We start from the raw sequence: 16,707 nt of genomic DNA on the forward strand, positions 1-16,707 counted from the left end.
GCAGTAACTGCCTCAGGCTGCAATCCTATATCCACTTACCTGGGAGTAAGCCCAATTGAACTCAGGGGAGCACCGTTTGAGTAGCGTTGCCCTACATTGCCAAAAAAGAGGACACAGACCTGCATAAAATTTGCATATGCTTATTTATATGCTTGGATGCACATTTAGAAATAATTGCTATAATTTAGAAAGATTACACATATCTCACCCTAGTGCAGAGGACTGAGACTGAATGACTGCTTGCCTGCTCCATCCGCTACCCAGGGGCTAAGTGGAGATGGACAATTTTAAGGGTCCTGTTTCCCCTCCGTTAACTTTGACCGGCCCTGTAAATGCAGTTGCTTCAAACAGAGAGGCTTGTATTAATATCCCCCACATGAGAATAACAGTTACCCAGGAAGAACGTTACCTGTCTACCTTGCCAGAGGCCATAATCTTGGAAATGTGTTCTTTCGATGCGAAGAATTCTCCATGCCCCCCAGGACTAAGTGCCCCTCCCCTAAGTATCACTGCAACACTGCAGCCTCACAGTGCGCATGTTTGGATACGAAGTGCCAAAACCAGATTCCAGCTGGTGCAAAGATTACATGGCGTTCAGGTACTCAGAAGCTGTGCAGATGGTACGGGTCTGTTGCATGGCGAAAATGTAACCCAGGATGTTCCTTCCCCTTGCTCAGACCTTACCGTCCGCAAATGCCACTGCAAGCAGAAGGTTCTGGTTCTTATTTTGTGCCCCTCAAATGGAACCACCATAGGTTTAAAAATGATGAGAAGATTAAACCAAATGCTCTTTTTGGCTTCACTAGTTGTGGCAACATTTCTTTGAGGAAAGCCCAAAACAGCTACTCAGGAAAAGCATCCTTCTAGACCTAGAAAAAAGTCCAGGAGAAGCTTCCACCTGCTATTTTACTGAAGTTGTCCTTCATTTCTGTTGTGCCATCAGGGGATGTGACTAACACCCATATACTTTCCTCCTATCATTAATTAGCTCCAGCATGAAGATCCTGGATTAGTTCCAGACTGATTTAATTAAACTTAAGTCCCATTTCAATCAGAGAATCACGTTATTCATGACTTCAGGATGAATGATTTCAGAGGGAACAAAGTTCAGCTAATTAGTTTGGATCCAGCCCAATTTGTATTAAACCTTAAGAACAGGAGATGTTGTATCTCATCTAAGGCCTCCCTCACCCAGCCTTCTATCCATGTAATGTCCAACCAACACCCTCCCACCCAAGTTCCCCAGCATACTGCCTCTGACACTGGAAGTGAATATAGCCACCAGGACCTGTAGCCACTGAGAGCTTTTCCTCCATGAACTTGTTCCATCTCCTTCGAAAGCCATCCAAATGTGTGACCATCAACCATGTGGCGGAAGTGATTCCAAAGTTTAACTCTGCACTGGGTGAAGAAGTCTTTCTTTTTATCGGTCCTGAATCTCCCACCAGCCAGCTTCATGGGAGGGCCCCTTCGGGTTCATGTATTAGGGGAGGTAGGAAATATCTCCCTGTCCACTGTCTGAACACCATTCATAATTTTGTATACCTCTGTCACGTCTCCCCTCGCTCACCTTCTCGCTAAACTAACCATGTTGTGCAACCTTTCCTCATGGGGAAGTTGCTCTGGTCCATTATACATTTTTCTGCACTTTCCCCAGTTCTACAATATCCTCTTTTTAGTGGCAGAGACCGAAACACTGTACACAGTATTCCAAGTGTGGTTGCATTCGGGAGTGTGATCTTGGGCCGCCCTTTGAGCTCCAGTGTTGCCAAGGAATGAGAAATAATCGTTCTCCTTTACCTTTCACTAGTTGGGCCCCATGTGAAGATTGAGGGGAAGGACACAAAGAAAGTCAGGAATATGAAAAACAGGTTCCATAGGTAAATGTTGAAGGAACAGGGAATGTTTAGTGTGGAGAAGTGTGGACAAATGATTGTATTCATCAAATACTTATCCGACTCTCTCACACGGAAGAAAACAGCTAGAGACCCATTTACTGGGTATGCTCCTGCTCTGAATTTCTTACCCTGATTAGGCGGTTCAGCGTCTCCTTTTTCGTTCAGGCAAATATGGGGCAGATGCACTGGACGAGTGTCTGGCCTCAGTAACCAACTGGATGGAAACCAATAAGCTGAGTCTCAGCCGAGACAAGACTGAAGGTGTGTCCTCATGTCACAACAGCTCTCACCCTGGCCAGGAGCTACGGTGGGCTGGCTGTCATGCAAACAGTCCATGGTGCACCTGACAGGGGACTGGGCTTTTGCCCTATCTTTCTCCCGCAGTCCTGAAGGTATCCAAGGGAGAAGCTGGCAGAACAGCCTCATGCAACCTCTCCCCACTGTGATTACCAGTCTGTTTTGGCATTTTTCCCCTTTACCCTTTTTTCAGAGATCATGAAGTCCAGTGGCACTTTGGAAGGGCTGCCAGACAGTGGCAAATGTGCATTATTTTTCACACACAATGTGCAGGGCAATGTGATGAGGCATGCTTGTTGTCACAGTGCAACAGGCACTGGATGTGGATCCCAAAAGCATCCCAATAAGCCAAAAGGCAAGCTATCAAGACAAAGCAAAGCTATAGATGACCTTAGCTGGTGAAAAGAAGAGATTTACTCTGCACAGCACAATCCTCTCCCACCCCAATAGTCCTCAAGGGGAACGTTCTGCAAGGAGTTCCACCAGGTTGGGTTGGAAGACCATGTGTGGCCCTACCTAGCATTGACAGCCTAGCATTAGGGGTTTATGTGCTGGTAACGTCTCTGCTAAAGGTAAAGGTTTCCCCTTGACTTTACATCCAGTCATGCCTGACTCTCAGGGGCGGTGCTCATCTCTGTTTCCTAGCAGAGGGATCCAGCGTTTTTCCGCAGACAGTCTCCGTGGCCATGTGGCCGGCATGACTAAACACCGAGGTGCATGGAACGCTGTTACCTGCCCACCGAAGTGGCACCTTTTCATCTACTTGCATTTGCATGCTTTTGAACTGCAAGGTTAGCAGGAGCTGGGACGGAGCAACGGGAACTCACCTCGTTGTGCAGATTCGAACCGGCAACCTTTCAATCAACCAGCCCAGCAGCACAGCGGTTTAAACCAATGCGCCACCTGCAGTCCCAATACCTCCGCTAGAGAACTGCAATTGTTGCTGCACAGGGTGCAGCCTGGCTGCAGGGGCAGACCTGATGCAGCAGGGTCATCTAGTACGGGTGGCCACCATCAAGAGCAGACCAAGCACAAGCTCCCCGGTGCTCTCACTCCCTCAGGGGCGATCTCCCAGGGAGCCCAGGGCAGCCCCCTGAGCTGAGCTTTTCCACGTCCTGGTAGGGCCAGTCACAGAGAACCTGCTCCTTCAGCCAGCCGTGCAATGAGCAACAGTGTGCTAGCCCCTTCGTGAGCCCCTTTTTAGTCACCCTCAGAGCTCACCGCCAGAGGCTTCATGAAAACAGGGGAGAAGGTTTATCCAGCACTGGAGAGGGAAATTACAGAACGGAAGAAGAGTTTGTGTCGAAGTGCAAAAGAAGCAGGGGACCCACATTCATTATGCCGTGGCAAAAGGCAAGGGAACTGAAAAGCACCGGCTGGCGACAGCTGCCCGCCATCTCCACAGTGCCATTTCCCCTGGTGAGGCATCAGTCTCTCCTTACCTTTCAGGAGATTCTCACCCCAGCAGAGGCTTGGGATGAATCCTTTCAGAATCCACCCCTCTATCATCCATGGACTTCCTTTCATACACAGCCTGGTCCTCCAAAGCCAGCCAAGCCAAGAGGAAGTCCCCTGATGCTCACAAACCCCATGAATGTCGGGAGCGCTTGCCAGGATCTCGAACTCTGAGTACTCTGAGAACTCTGAGTTTGTAAGCTGACCCGAGGCTTCAGTGAATGGGGTGGCCTAGAAATTTTCTAAATAAATAAATAAATACTGTAAAGTGGACCAGAATCCAAGGAGCCAAGCCCTGGTAGCAAGACTAGAGGCAGCTTCAGGGCTCCCTCTGCTGGTGCAGGACCAGCACTGCAGCCCCGGTAGTTGCAGGATCACTACCCCAATCTACTGCAGCTGCCAGGGCTCTCATGAGCTCCACCTGGGAGCCCTGGGAAAGAGCTATACCAGAACTGGCTCTTCCCCTCTGAAGCTGCCTTGGCCACAAAGGTTCTTGGAGTTGTTGAGGTGCCCCTGCCCCTGCCCGTTTCTCCTGGCTTGTCTGCCCACACTTGCCTCTTCAGCAGACTCTGCCTTACGCTACACCTCCCAGCTCTGACCTTTGGACTGTTTTAACTGTGCTTTTGGACTGACTCCCTGGTTGCCCAGATCCTGGTGCTCCTGTCTGCTAGTCAGTCATCCATGCCCTGGATGCTGACGCCTGGGAATTCAATGGAATCCCTTCTCCAAAGAGAGTCCTTGCACATCCCCACCCCAGCATCAGTACCAAGAAAAAAGCCCAGAAGTCTTATTCCCAGTGGAGTGTGGCTGGGACAAAACCTCATGGAATCAGTTCCTCTAGCACCCGTGGACTTCCTCCTTGGGCTGAGCCTAGAAGAAGTCCTTGAATGTTCATGGGACAAAGATGCAAGAACCAGCAACCTTTTCCCGTGTCAGCTGCAGTGGCACGAAGCCTGCTGCATATGGAGCGGCAGAGGAGCAGCTCCTGGGGAGTGGTCACGTGGGCGCTGTCCTCTGTCCCATGTATGCAGCCTTCTTGCACATCAATTACAGCCCTGTTGCGCACAGTACAGAAGTCTGGAGCTGCTTGTGCAGCGTTTTGGACTCAATTCCTGGTGAGTGCCCCGCAAACGCCACTCTGAGCCAACTGGAGCAGTTGCATGTTGGGCTGCCTTTGAAGACAGATCAGAAGCTGCTGCTAGTGCAGAACTTGCCAGCCAAGTTGTTGACTGGGACTAGGCAATGCGAACATAGAAGCTCGGTTCTGGCTCGCCTGAACAGCTTGTAAATTTGCTTCTGGGTCAAATGCAAAGTGCTGGTTATCAAGACCAAAATACCCGAGACTGCCTCTTCTTGCACGAACTTACACTGGTACCTCGGCTCACGAACGCCTTGGTTCACAAACAAATCAGGTCATGAACAAAAATTTCTGAAAAATTTTGACTTGGTTCGCGAACCCTGCTTTGGGTGGCGACCAAGATCGCAGCCATCTCCCCCCAGCCCCCGAGTGGGGAGATGGCCACGATTGCAGTTGCTTTTGTGCAGGGAAGGCTGCATCATCATCATCATCATCATTATTATTATTATAACATTTCTATGCTGCCCCTTGCCGAAGCCTCGGGGCAGCTTACAACACAATAAAATACATTGAAGTACAATAGAACGTAATAAATTACCTCCAGTTACATAAATACAAAGAATATGCTGGGATACCCACATAATCATATAAAGTTAAAATTAACAGTATAAAATAAGTGAATAAAGAATATAGGAGGAGAATAGAGAAGGAAGAAGAAGTTGCCCTGGCCAGATTATATATTTTAACAATGAAAATGATGTTTAAATAAAAAGGTCTTTACCTGGCGCCAAAAAACAAGGAACGACGGTGCCAGGCGGACCTCTTTGGGGAGTGAGTTCCATAGGCTGGGCGCCACCGCAGAGAAAGCCCTCCTCCGAGTACTTACTCTCCCAATTTCTTTCATGGAGGGTTCCCGGAGAAGGGACTCTCCCGCAGATCTCAAAGGGTGGTCGGGCATATACTGCAGGCAAGACGGGAGCAGCAAAGCAGAACCGCGGGGGAGATGGCCGAGATGCCGCCTGTCTTTCCTGCAGGAGCCGCCTCTTATCAGGCACGCCTTCCCTGCACGAACGGAACGGCGATCGTGGCCAGTTCCCCACCCCCAGCGCACCGTCTGTGCCCGTATCTCCTCCCCCAGTGCGCCCGCGATCACGTCCGTCTCTCCCCCCCAGCCCCCAGTGCGCCGGGATGACGGGCACCTGCAGGGACGACAGGCGCGACCTCGGTCGTGCTGGGGGGCGGGGGAGATGGCCGCGCTGGTGCCTGGGGTGGGGGAGGGAGATGGCCGCGATCTTTGTTGTTGTCACTCTGCTTTACATTTTTCTGATTTAAAAAATGGTTACAGAACGGATTGACCTCATTTACTTTGAACCTTATGGGGAAATCTGACTTGGCTCGTGACCAATTTGGGTCATGACCAGAGTCCTGGAACGGATTAAGTTCGTGAGCCGAGGTACCGCTGTACCTGGTTGCTGAAGTCAGTGTCAGAGGTCCTTCTCTGTCTGCCCCCTCCAAAAGAAACTCGGCAGGTATCTTTTGGGGATGGTCCTTTGCTTCAACAGCTCCATTCTGTGCAGTGTTGTCTGGCACAATCATCTTTTCAGCAGCAGGCAACACCACAATTATTTTCCCAGACAAGTGGACTTTTGTGGGCTACATTCGTGACGTTCACTCTAGGATGTGAGTGGGGGATAGATTTTGGTAATTTGTAGCATAAACTTTTATGACATTTATTTATTTATTTATTTATTATTTTATATACATTATCCCCCATTATATTAACCCTGGAGGTCTATATTATGTGTGTTAAGCCTTCTTGAAACTTTTGTGATAGAAAGCAATGCACTGATAATAAAGGCTACCTATAATATAATGAATCCCTCCAATTTTATGAATTACTGGAATGTCTTTTTCCTGGAGTGCTACTTTTCTGTGTGCAAGCCTGGAAAAGCATTCAAAAGTGCAACGCCAGCTTCAGGTGGGACAGACCTGGAGGTGCTTCTCCACTTGATTCCGCTTGGGGCAAACCTTGGCCTGCAATGAAGTAACTTAGCCTTTAGTCGCACTTTGGCAGATTGATGAATTCCTGCCGCCCTCTTGTGGAAAAGCATTTCCATAGCTTTATAGTTCAAATGCGTACATATGTACAATTTGCATCTGAACGATGCAGGAAATTCAAAATCTAAATATTGATGGGATTAATTGCCTGTCACCTGAATTTTGTACAGGTCTGTTGTCTCTTTTCAGTTTTCTGTTAAAATCTCTGCTTTGTAGAAACCTAGGTGTAGATCTGTAAATATGAATTATTCCACTGTTTAGCAGGAGGAGTTTTATACAGTGCTTTTTTTGTCATAGAACACACCGGAACAGAGTTCCGGGACACTTTTTTGACAGATTTTCCAAGTTTTAAAAGTAACTTTTGAAAATTTGATGTTTGGTCCATGTGGATTTGAATCGCCGTGTTCAGCGTAGTGGGTCGGTGGCAAGATCATTAAAACGGTGCATGCAGGCTGCTTGTGCGTTGAATCCGATGCATGTGTACTTCATCCGTGCTGGTTGTGATGGCGCTGCTCGACTTGTGGTGCTGCTTGGCTTGTGATTGGTTGTGTGGTCGCACACTGAGTGCTTACTGCGGGCAGCCACCATTATGTTTCGTTATGCAACTGACATGTGTGGGTATGTGTACAGTGATTGACTACGTGCAAAAGGTAAATAATTTCATGAGTTCCGGCACCTTCTTTCTTACAAAAAAGCACTGGTTTTATAGTTGCTGACTTCAGCCTTTGAACCACTATTTTGCACTAAATTCAACCTCCAGCCTGTTTGGTGTTTTACTCCAGTTGGTAGACTTGGATGCTTTAGCTGAAAAACCAAAAGCAGAGTAGATCCCATGAATCTGAAGTCTTCCATCTCTGTTTTCCAAATTATTTAAAAGCTATTTAAAACTATGCACGGTGGGAACTAAGCTTTGATAGAAACTAACTCTGAATATGATAGAATTTATGGCATGTTTACTATGAGTTAAGCTCCTACTAGCTGTTAATCACTGACCAGAATTGCCTGGACTTTCCACTTTAGTGGAACCCATGCAATCCATACATTGTCAGGATGGAAATTTTACTGAGGAGCCATCATTCACTGAGACAATGGAAGTGTTTTCCATAATGGATCAGAGATCTGGAATAACAGCATAATCTCCAAACAGTTACAGATAAAAATAGGGACCAGTTTTTAACATCTCTATGCTTATATTCAGGAGAACCAGTAACTAGAACTAAGTGTGTATAATTAAAATCACACAGTCTGACTGGGTTCACACAACACATTAAGCCATTTGAACCTAGTGCTCTTCCTGCAATCTGGTTGTAAAACAGGTATAGCTTGTAGTCAAGTTTAATAAACCCACCATGGCTTGTTCAACTGCAGGCAAAAGAATGAACCATGGGCACATGAAAAAGAGCCCTTTGACAAAAAAGGTGAACACAGAAATGCTCATCTCACTAGCCAAGGGGCTAGTGGGAGACCACCCTTCCCTGGAACCTGAAAGTGCCAAAGCAGCACTCGGGGACAGCTAGGAAAGGCTGCCCCCCTCCATGCCAGCACTGGGGGAATTTCAAAACTTCGGAAAACCCCTATGTGAGAAAGCAGGTTAGCCCTTTTAAATCACATGCCTTGTACCTTCACACACGTGCCCACTGGGGTTTTCCTCAAGTTTTGCCAGTTCTCAAGGTGCTATTCACTTGGGGTAAATTGCAGAACTGAGGGGCAGCTGTGGCTGGCTTGGGTTGCCTCAGGGGATACTGCTTGGAAAGAGGGATAATGACAAGAATGCCCCCAAATTAAATTTCACAGGTTGTTGGGAGGGCTGGGCGGGGAGGGGGGTTCTGACTCTGTTATTCACCCTTGGGAAAATGAGGGCAGTCCTCAGTAATATGAGTACCCCACAAAAACCCTGAGGATTCTGCTGCAAAGAACGCTTTTCAGACAACCCCACATTTTAAAAAATATAGTTACAAATAGTTAACAGCAGGCTATAAAGGTGCAATCTAGCAAATATACAGTTTCCATGCAGACAAGCATCCTTGCCAAATTGCTAATTGCCAAATTAGCCCACTGCTATTCCCCTGCCCCCCAGACTTTCTTTTTAAAAAGTGGAGTGTGTGGAAAGCAGCATCCTGTACAGCTAAATGCTTAGGTTTTTAGGTGGTGTGCATCTTCATATGGCCCTGGGCTGCCCTCACTTTCCCAAGTTTGGAAAATACAGAGGTACCTTTAAAAAAAAAAGCCAAGTATAGCTGGTACTAACTGGCTTGCCATGGTTCAGGGGACATCTCAGAGGAGGGAGGAAGAAGCAAACAGCCCCTGCTGTGCCTGTCAGACACAGAAAAACTTTAACCACAGTGTGTGGTTAAAATCCCCAAAGAGTTCAATGTGTTGTGTGAATCAAGCCATTACTTCCCTGTCTACCCTGACTCCACTTCTCAACCTTCTCCTTGTCATCTCCCAGTGTCAAATTTTAGACTGCAAATCCCTTGGGGCAGAAAGCTGCCTTCCTTTCCTTTATGAAGTGCCATGCACTGTGATGACCCTATATAAATATACAAAGAAAAATAATTGAATACAACTGCTCATCCCACAAAGATCTGCCCTGTTTGCTTGTGTGCTATGTATGCATGTACACATGTCATTTATTCTATCATTAATCTGCCCAACAACAGATGTATTCTAGGAGATTATAGTTTGTTTTTCTTGCAATGGCTTGGCCTCTACAAATATAAATACCAGGAGTTAATTCTTTTAGTTAACAGTAAAAAAATGTAATGCTGCTAAAATAGCTCATTAAAAAGCTATCTGGGTGGTTCACAACAATTCATACACTTGGATGCAATGGTAAAAATAGATGACAATAGCAATACAAATACAATAAAGTATAGCTTAAGATGCCAATAAACAAAATGTAAAACAGCTTGAACTAAAACCATTTCAATAAAAACTAGACCTGCAGAAAGAGCAGGCATGCCCCATCATACGCCATTACATGCCTAAGGTAGTAATTTCACTGCATATTTTGGTGTTTCGGGATATGTATAATAGCACAGCCCTGGAATCTGTTGGAAGAAGGATGACATACAAATGGTTTAAATGAATAGACACCTCAACAACTGCAGGGAATGAAATGGCAGGAGGTTCTTCTTTTGTACAGTGCCGTAGAATGTGACCCTATACACATCGTCTTTGAAGAAAGTCCCATTTATTTCAAAGGGAATATCTCTTAGTCAGGTAAACTGATATAGGATTATGGCTTTGGCATACCTGTGCATGCATATATGTTGAATGTGCCCTGTAAATTAGATGTATATACTCGCCACTGTTGACCAAATTAAAGTTAAGGATCAGAGCTGAATGCTGAATGAGAACTCCAGCAACTTACATTAGATTTGTCACATCCACAGACAGAAGAAAGACCTACAATTCCCAGTATGCTCCAGCCATGCATAGGATTGTGCCTTTGGACAGATGTATAAATAGGTGTAGAGGTTTCCCTGGGGCAGCTGCCATCAGGTGGGTACTGTGCCCTAATTAATCGAGGCTGGGTCCAGACATGATAAACCACCACCGAGGGTGGAGTATGGGATATTGCTGATCCATGCAATGCACAAATCAATAGGTATAACTTACACAGGTATAGTCACACATAACCAGGCCAGAGAAAAACCCTGTTTTCTAGAAATTAGCATGTCTGCATCCTTGGAGAGTAGCTGACACCGACCAGGCACCAGTCCAGAGAAAGTTAAGTTGGCAGTTGACAATGTAAGAGCAGCTCAAGCAAAGGGCAATTCACACCACACCATCCTCCTCCTCCTCTGCTCTGTAATAGCATCCCATCCTTCCCGCTCCTTTGGAGCATCTTCTTTGGTACGCAAGAGGGAAAGATCACACCATTGTAACTTTTTACTTCTGTAACCTATTGGAAAGTGTTGACTATGTTACGTGTCACCTTTTAATGATCAATGTGTTGGTCAACTGAGCCAGTCAACAAATGCATAAAAAGGCCAGCTGAGGACTGCTTAGGTGTGCCATCTGGAACGAGTAAATCCTTTAAAAGAAAACCTTCCCAGTTGTGTATTTCAGGCATACACACACCAGGACATGGACCATTTGGTCAACAGTGGAGTATGGGTTATTGCCGATCCATGGATTGTTGTTGAAACAACAATTGTCTGTGTGAACCCTAACAAGCATTGGCTTTTTAACCACAAACAACCCATGACGAGAACCCAGGGTTTGTTGCTGGGTTGTGAACTGCAGGTTGTTCATCATGGTTTGCTAACCCGGCTGGGCTTAAACAACATGACAACCTACAGTTTAACAACCCACAGTTCAACAGCAACTGAGCCAGTGTGCTGTGGCAGGAGAGTGCTGGACTGGGACTTGAGAGATTTGGGTCTAGTCCACACTCAAACATTAAGCTCACTGGGTGACTTTGGGCCAGCCACAGGCTCTCAGCCAAGCCTACCTCACAGGGTTGTTGTGAGGATACAATGGAGAGGATTATGTAAGCCTCCGTTGGGTTCTTTGCAGGAAAAAAGGCAGGACATATAATAAAAATTAGAAAGCTGCTTCTGGCTTTCAGCATATTGCACAATAGAGAAACTGGTTGAGTTTACTCTAGCAGAAGAATTTCAGGATGAGAGATTTTTGGACCGCTCAATTCCTCAAACCCTTAAAAGTGACCAAGAGAAGCCCTGAGGAAAATTTGTTACATGAATACATTGGAATAACAGTTAAAATCGCGGAAAGAGGATTGCTAAGGGGTTTTGTTTTGTTTCTTTTCCTTTCAGGGTTACTTTGAATCTGTGACAGGCAGAAATAAAACTGGTGAAACTTGGCCAATGACATTGCTTCCACGCCATTAAAGAAAAAAGCAACAAAAAGGTTCTAGACTGTTAACAATGAAAATAAAAAAACACGGAGTTTGGAAGGAGATCCTAGTGGTACTAGCACTTTTAGACGTGATGAAAAAGGGTCTGATTCCTCCTGCCTAAATAGTGCATTTTTTCTCCCCATCTCCATTTGTAATGGTAAAGTCTATACTGCGAGGATATATCGGTGGACGCTTCCAAGGCAACACTTGGGGCGGGGGGGATAAGTAGGCGAAATGTTGAAAAGGGCTTGGAAACTCCCCCTCCCTTCCCCTCCCTTCCCCCTCCCTTGCTCGTGTTTCCACCACGTGACCGAGACTAACGTTCTCGGGGTGCGCGTGCTCTTAGTGGAAAATTCGAAAAGAAACCGCCTGGCTGAAGAAGTGAGGGCGCGAGGACCGCGCCTGACCGCGCCTGCGCCTCCCTGACCTGCCCTTCCCAGTTCTCTTTCTTCCAGTCACGTGACTGCCTCTTCGTTTGGTTAATAGCTTAGCCTCGTTGGCACCCCTGTCGAGCACCCATTTTGAGATTTAGGATGGAGCAGGGTTAGGGTGGCGGAGGAACTTGGCAAGGACTGGAGGAATGGGCAGAGCAACTTGCTTACAGGCAGGTGTTGCCCCCTCGCGCATCCATGACCATAAGACAGTGGGGTAGGGTAGAAGTTGACCCCTAAGAAAAGAGGGTGCTTTGAGCTCCTAAATGATATAGGAGACTTTTGATTCCCCTACAAAAGAGGGCACTAAGCTCTAAATGATAAAGGGGGCCCTTTGACCCCTGACAAAAGGGGTTTTTTTCCTGCTAAGTGGGGAGGAGGAAAAGAACTTTAATCAACCCACTACCCATTTGTCAAGAGGAGGGGCTTAACCTCCTAATTAGAAGGGTGGGTGTAAGATATCATAAGAAGCAATTTGCTGAGCTCTTCTGGAAATCCACAAAAAAGACAAGATTTGAGCTCCCTGAGAAGAAAAGTACTTAAATTTCCTAGAGGAAATCCCATCCCAAAACAGGGTGGACTTTGATCCCCTGACAAGACATTGAGAGGGTTGCATCCCTGAGAAGGAGATAAAATAGGGAATAGCTAATCCCCTAATAAAAACCACTTTGCCTCCATGTCAGGAGGGACCAGGCAGTGAGTGTGACGGTATTGCAGCAGGGCACAGCTTCCCTGACAAGGCGGCAAGCGATGGGGAAGAAGGGGTTGTTCCATCCACCTTGGGGTCCTTAACAAGAAGGAACAACTCTGCTCCTCTTACAGGGGTGAGATGCATAAGGAAAGGCTTTGATCAAAAATTGGAGCTTTGTTCCCTTAATAGCAGAGGGTTCTTTGGCTCCCAATAAGAAGATTGAGAGAAAGAGGGACTGAGGAAAAGTGGGAGATCTGCCCAAGTGTTCCCTTAAAAAATATGTGAATACTCTGACTCCAAACAGGCACAGACAATAAGAAAGAGGCAATAAAACTGAGCATCAAAGGAAGGCTTGGATGAAAATACTACACAGCCTGCAAACAAGGGCATTTCATCATGTATGAGGATTCCACCTTAATGTTGCTTTTTCTGGAGGCTGCCACCATACTATTAACGAATGAAGTCAGGAAACAAGTGCACAGATTTGTGAGCTTGCTTGAACTGCGGCTGTTCCTGCTGGAGATGCTGGCCACTTTCCAATTTTGTGCCTGCTTTAACATCCTGGCCCCGCTGGCTAATGTGGAGCCCATACCCCAACTCTATCTTGCCCACATTTATTCTTTCAGCACTTTCCATTTCTACCTGACCTTGTCTGAGAACACAAGCAACCCTGCTTCTACCTTGGTATATATCCTGCGGAGAGGCGTCTCACTGAGGCTGGGAGGGCTGAAGATTGTGGCCCAGTTCATCGGGGGCTTTCTAGCCAGAATTTATCGGAGTTACCTCTGGCTAGCAGGGGTCAGCAGTTTGTTAGCTGATCCCTACACCTGCAGCAAGCCTCTCCAGACGTATTTACTGAAGGCCTTTTTCACAGAACTTATCACCTCCATCACGTTCCAGTTTACCCTGCTTCAGTCGCAATTCCAAGAGCCGCGAGTCAGAGCCAACATGCTTTCGCTCACCATCACTTCGCTGGTGTATGCAGGTTTGTTGGCATCTTTCTCTCTCTCTGACAGTAACGGTCAAAAAGATTATATACAGAGCACAAACTTGGCAGCAAGGGATGCTCCCACTGGGGGGGGAAATATTCTTGAAATAAGGTGACAAAATGATGACCTGTGGCTGCATATGGTGGGAAGTGCTATTCCTAACCCCTTTTCTCTAGCCCTTGTTTCCTGCTTCTTTCCCAAATTCCTTTCCCGAATTCCACACAATCACTCTGTTGTGCGGGATGTCACCACAGACACTCCATGGTGTGGCTGTTGCTCGTTTCAATATGCCTGCACTGATTCTCGATTCTTTGCTGTCAAGCTTGGTATTCAGGCATGCAATGAGGGTGAGGAAGCCTGCTGATTTCACAGTGGTGCAGATGTCCCCTTATAAAGCAAGTAAAAGGAGATGTTCCTAGGAAAAATGGGTGCTTGAGGGCTTTCTCCTAGTGAACCTTCCCAGATTCCCTGAGCACAAATCTATTACCTTCTCCCTTGCAGCTTTAAGAACACATTATGCACCTGCACCAGCAAAGTGGCTCAAGAGGCAAAGGCAGGGAAATAGACTTTTAAGGTTATGGAAGATGTGTCTAAAAGATGTGGGAGGTAACACAGAAGTGAGGTAACGTCCCATATACAAGAAATGTATTGGCATGTTAGCATGAGCATCCCAATACCACTATGTGATTTTGCAAACCTGATTTTGTGGTTTAATACCACACTTGACTCAAAGGGTTACGCAACTCCGTAGTTTTGCACACTCAATGGTAAATAAAAGCTGCATGATCCTTGAACCACAAACTACCTAAAGGAGCGCTTACATCCATATGTGCCCGCCCGCCCCTTGAGATCTGTGGGAGAGGCCCTTCTCTGGGAACCCTCCGTGAAAGAAATTAGGAGGGTAGGTACTTGGAGGAGGGCTTTCTCTGCGGTGGCACCCAATCTATGGAATGTGCTCCCCAGAGAGGTCCGCCTGGCGCCATCGTCATTTGTTTTTCGACGCCAGGCAAAGACCTTTTTATTTAAACGCCATTTTAATTGTTAATATTATTTATTTATTTTATTTTTATGGCCAGGACGTCTCCAATTATATTGTTTTATATTGTTATTATTTATTTATTGTTGTAAGCCGCCCCAAGGCTTCGGCGAATGGGGCGGCATAGAAGCTTTCTAAAGAAATAACTCCTTGACCACAAATAAAGCATGAACAATACATACATATTCCTAAAAGTAAACACAATGAACTGTAGGCCAAAGATTGAGCAAGAAATCTGCCTCTGTGGCTTACATTTGTTAAAAGCCTTCCTGGATTAGACCAAAAGTATCTGTAATCCAATATCATATTTACACAGTGACTGACTCCTAAAAAGCAAGTATTCACACAGTGGCCAACCAGATACCTGAAGGAATTTAATTCTGTAAGAACATGGAGATACGAGCTGCCTCCCCATGTTGTCCTCCAGCCCTGGTGTACATAGGCCTGTGCTACTGATCCTAGATGTAGCATAAAGTACAGGAGAATAATTAAATTCACTGAGAGTAAAGCAATTAATTGAAAACCGTCAGAGCATCAGAGGTACCATGCCTACAGATACCAGTCCTGGGGAAGAACAAGAAGAGTGCAAATACTCTCTTGTTCTAGTGGGACTAAATTCCTTTGGGTTTCTGGTCAGCTACTGTGTGAATACATTTTATTTTTTTGACTGTGCATTTCAAAAATCAAAACAAAACCGGAAATAAGAGTTTTCTATCATGAAATTTGAGTAAATCTATTGCAAAGAATAGCCATATACCATATATCCCAATATATTTTATGTATAGCAAAATATAGCAGCCCAGAAATCTATGAATTTATTCATTCATGAGGCCACCCAGTCACTGTGCATATGACATTAGACTAGATAAGCCTTTAGTCTTATCCAGCAAGGCTCTTAATGTCCTACCTGTGCGATTCCCATAGCTCAGTGGAAAGGCACATAGAAACAGAGCGAGTCAGAAGGGGCCTCCTGGGCCATCTAGTCTGACCCCGGCTCCAGCCGGCTCCGCTCATGACATGCCCACCATGTGCACCTCCAGCCTATCCTTGAACACCCGCACCGATGGGGCCTCAACCACCTCCCGTGGAAGCCCATTCCACACCCTCGGGGTCCTGACTGTCAGGAAGTGCTTCCTGGCATCCAAATGGAGCCTTGGTTCCCTGAGCTTGGCTCTGTTGGAGCGTGTCCTGCCCTCCTCTGCAGGGGAGAACAGGCCTCTACCCACCCCATGTGACTTCCCCTCACATACCTGCATGTTGGTATACTTTCTATGCAGAAGGACCCAGGTTCAGTCCCCAGCATTTGGCAGGACAGGAAAGGAATCCAGAGAGCTGCTGCCCATCTGTGTTGACAAAGCTAGGTAGATGGGCCACAGTCTGACACAGTAACAGGATTTGCATGATCATGGAGGGAAAATGAGGTATGGGGGATTATTTTCCCTACTCCTGCATGTTGCTCACAAGCTGCCTAAATAGGCATAATTACTCTTGCCTGGCCTGGGCTGAGGGTGACCTGCAACAGCAGGGGTTGGACCCAATGGCCTTCTTGGTCCCTTCCATTTCTACTATTCTATGATGTCTGAACCTGGTGAGGATGGATGTTGGAGTGGTTTACATACTGGAGAATCATGGTTTGTTCTACATTTTCCAGCCTGGTATCTCTTTTTTGGGCTATGGCAACTGATACTTCCCATGTTATTTTCAAACTGTTTCCTAGCATGGTTTCCTAAGCATGGAACAAATACAGTCCCTCTTAATAATCCAATATGCTGCCTTGTAAAGGTTTTTGGTTCTAGCTGTTCTAGTTTAAACATAGCCTGCACATTTGTATTATTATTATTATTATTATTATTATTATTATTATTATTATTACCAAGAGACCAATTTACATAACTGATATTCTGCAT

This window comes from Varanus komodoensis, unplaced genomic scaffold (assembly GCF_004798865.1).
Source record: "Varanus komodoensis strain SLA01 unplaced genomic scaffold, ASM479886v1 scaffold63, whole genome shotgun sequence".
In the NCBI taxonomy this organism is placed as follows: Eukaryota; Metazoa; Chordata; class Lepidosauria; order Squamata; family Varanidae; genus Varanus; species Varanus komodoensis.